Raw genomic sequence first — 4,143 nt, forward strand, 5'->3', positions numbered from 1 at the left:
CAGTGATCCATCCAGAGTGTTAGCATTTTAATCTTAACTTTTAATCCTCTGTGATTATTCAAGAATATCCCTTATGTTTTTGCTGCTTTAATCAACTAACCTCAAATCTGTTTTAAAGCTAAAACTAGCCCTAGGACTATCAAAAACAATTTGTGGGAAATATGCAATAGGATATCAAGTTACATTGCAGGGACACTATAGGCTTACTGCTCAGTATATAAATCTAATTCATGAAAGTGAACACAGTTTGCTAAGCTCTACATATGGAATTGTTCTATCAAATTACTTACCAAAACAGCTGAGCTAGTGGAGTTGCAATGTAACTACAGCATAGATTACTTTTTTTTCCCCTCCAAAGTGACACTTGTTCTTACAACTGAAACCCAGTACATCTTTGCCACCCCTCAGCCCAATTATTTAGGCAGTGGTACTTTGCAGAAGCTTAAAACCCTTTTGATAAAGCTTCAGTGTGCCTGCAGTTGAAGTTCAACAGCATAAATACTCATTGCTTTTCTCTTCCATTGGCTTCCTTCAAACTGTGCAGTTTAAGCAGACTATCAGTTAAATGTAAATAGTTTCTATTGTATGGTGATTTTTAATTTTAATAAACACTTAATCTGAAGCAAGTTGTATGCTAGTAATTTGAGATAAAACAAATGGCTGATGCTCTATGCAGAGTAGTAGCTTCATGGGGAACAGGGGAACATCTGTTCATCACCACTAACAAGATTATTTTGCAATGGTAAATATTAATGGATTCTGCTTTCTTTACATCCATTGGGCTTTGAGAAGCTGAAAAGGACTGAACCAGCCATTTCTGCATCCTTGTTAGGGTTTCTTTTTAGTGTGGAGAGCAGGAAGAGAAGTCAGTCCCCAGCTGTCCTTTAAAACAGCTTCTCAGAAGCCTTTAATGTAATAGCAACACAGTCCATTGCAACTCTTTAGAAAACATTACAGTTAAGAATCGGTCAGTACTTCACTACAGGCTTCATTTTATTTTAAGGAAAAAAAAAAAGCTTAAGATAATGTAACCTTGTCTTTCAAACCATTTCCTGTAGCCAACCAAAGAGCTGGGAAGTAGGAAGGAACATGCAAACAGCAGTTGCTCAGGGAATAAGAGGTTATGGTTAGTGTTACATAAACTTGCTAACATATGCTCTCAGACAAGTGACAGACTGTCAAGGTGTAATACCATTTCAAGTGATCCAGTGCTATAGAAAGTTTCCAGCATTAGCCTGACTTGATGATTTTTTTTTTTAAACTTCTGTTCGAAAATTGCTGTTCTTAGAGCAATTTGTACTAACAGCTTTCTTATTCAAGGGATCAACACTCAGTGTATTGTAGCACTACACCAAAATATTTTTTAATAGCTGGAATAGTTTGTGTGGGAGTAGAGTAATATTTGAGAAATTCTACCCTGGAGGGATTATAGGCCTTTAGAACTACTGGAGCCAGATAACCTATATTTAACAGAGTTCAAAACATGAAAACAGCACTGGCTCAAGTGCTGCATCTCCAACCGGGTTAAAGACAGTCAGAGTGATTACTTACCACTGCATTTGCACAGACCAACCCGAAACGCAAAAGACCTGGCAAGAACATTCGCACCAGAGAAGGGCTGTTCTCAGTGTCAGGCAGGAAGGCTGCACCACCTAGTGTCTCCACAGGGAGGGTGAGGTTCTTGCTCTGAGCTGGGTCCCCTTCCACTATGTGAAACAGCATTACAGGAACTGATCAATCTAATTTACTCACAGATTCTGCCTTGTTCTCAAGCAATTCTCCTGCACTTACAGGCATGGTACTTTCACAGTAGTTAGGAAAAACTCTCACTGGCTGAAATAGCTCTAAGAAAGCTATTTCAAATTTTTTCGTGCTCCAGTCTTCCTTCGTTGAGTTACTAGATTAAGGTAAGTAATATAATCAGGTCTATGATTCTTTCAACTCAAGAACATCATACGTCAATCACCACGATCATTTGGCCTCTAAGTTTATGATCTTTCCTTATCTTGATTTCACACATTTTCTCAGCTTTATAAAATGAACAGTCAGAGCTTAATTTAGCAATGGAAAATTTTATTATAAATAGATTTTTCAAAGTTTAATGCATATTCTTAGTGGAAATTCAAATGATATTAAAAAAAGTTCCTTTACAAAGCCAAGTTAGCTGAAAAATAGCAAGAAGCCAGATTAGACCTCATGTTGTTGCCTCTTTTATGAGGCCTTATGTTTAGCAATTTGCTCAGTTTGGTCCCAAGATGCAATTTCCAGGTCAAAGCCAGAATATTAACTGAAGAACCAAGCTATTTTAACTACTTGAGATTAAGCTTACAAGCCATCTGACTTCTAGGAATCAACAATGAAAATTATATACTTTATTTAAAAAGGTGACAAAAGCAACACATGAGGAACATACCACGTTGCACGAATCGCACATTTATCAGTATAGAAGACCATGATAGCAGTTACTCAAGAATTAAAATTATATATATCTATTTCTCAAATCACTATATCAACAGTAAAAGCACAAGTTTAGGTCTATACTTACATAGCTCTAAATTCAACCTTGATTCAATTAAAACAGTTCTGTATTTAACATTTTTCTGCCAGTTAACATGACAGTGAAGATGGCATCTGAGAATGAGAAAAAGCTACCAACAGTTTAAGATTGATGAAGAAGCCCAGTAATTGCACATTGATTAATCAAATATTATTCTTTTGCTTTATGAGCCAACAGTACTTGTTTTCTTGAAGAGGACGAAGCATCTTCATACTTCCCCCAGCCTTTACCAAGAGGTGTACTAGCAGTGGCCGCTACTGTGGATTTCAGGTTAGCCAACAAACCTTTCCTGGGTTTTTGTTGTTTTAGCTCCTCTATAGAGAAATGCTTTTTCCGTTCCTCAAGTTCTTTTTGCAGGGAAGACACTGTTTCTTCAAGCTCAAGAACACGTTTAGCCCAGTTCTGAAGACTGTTCATTTCTTGATCCTATGAGGATAAGGCTGTGTTAGGTATGTGAACACTCCAAAGCCTTTTTCATGTAGTTAATTTTCTGTTTCATCTTATTTTACTATACCAGTAAACACCCCTGTTATTACTATGCTAAATGGCTATTCAGTACCCATTTCTTCTGAATTACTTCTATGTAATTTAAAGAACAGCAAACTACAGGGCCATCAGATCTAGTTAGAGACTAAGTCTGAATGAAGAAGCTGATGCTAAAATGCTTACCCACACAATGCAAAGAATTGTGTTGTTCAAGGAACCAAATAAAGAAGGCTTTCCTGTCTTAAGCTGCAATTACTGAAAGCAAAACTGGTCAAATCAAAACTTATCGTAGTCGTAAGTCTGCTAATCAGGACTGAGTAAATGCTTTGAGTGGGCAGAATAGAGTCTTAAAGATGCTCTCTAATCCTTGTGGTTAACAAAAAGTCACCTTCCTATGTCTTGGAGCCAATTAAGAAACAAAGTTCAAGATGAGTAATTTTCAGTCTCAGACTTAGACTAAAAAGCATGCAGAAGGTAATTCAATGTTCAGAGGAAAACTTCACCAAGCAGTCTTATACCTGCCTTGCTTCATTTGCAGATTACAAATGAGGCATAAATGCAAAGTGTCAAGAGTTCAAAATTTTCATTTATTATTTAGGAATATAGTTGATGTCCGAGGCCAGATGCTGTCAACTTTATGAAGTCCCTGCTTTTGAAGGAAAGATTTCTTCTATTTCAGTATTAAGTAGTTTACCTGCCCATCTCTCTTACCCAGCTTGGCCACCTCTGCAGGACTGTCAGTATAGCTTTAAAGCCATAGATCCTCAGGTCTTGTTGCACTAACATTTGTGCACTTACAGCTTGCTTGCCCTCAGCAAAACACTTCATGACTAGAGTTCCGAGTGGTATTTTCTTTGCTTGACAATAATTTGTGGCATCTTTAGATTAGCAAGAGTTGTCAGCACGGAGTTACCCTATTGACCAAGTCTACAACTTAAACTGAAAAATGAGTCTTGTCTTACAAGATACAAGGTCAAGGAGTGAAACACAAGGGCTCTGAGCTCATAATTCAGGAAGGTAGAGACAGAAAAAAGGAAAGCAAAAAAAACAACCTAAGTAAAAACATTATGCTAACATAGAATCATAGAATAGTTTGGGTT

The sequence above is a fragment of the Fulmarus glacialis genome, unplaced genomic scaffold, assembly GCF_000690835.1.
Source record: "Fulmarus glacialis isolate BGI_N327 unplaced genomic scaffold, ASM69083v1 scaffold8613, whole genome shotgun sequence".
Lineage (NCBI taxonomy): Eukaryota > Metazoa > Chordata > Aves > Procellariiformes > Procellariidae > Fulmarus > Fulmarus glacialis.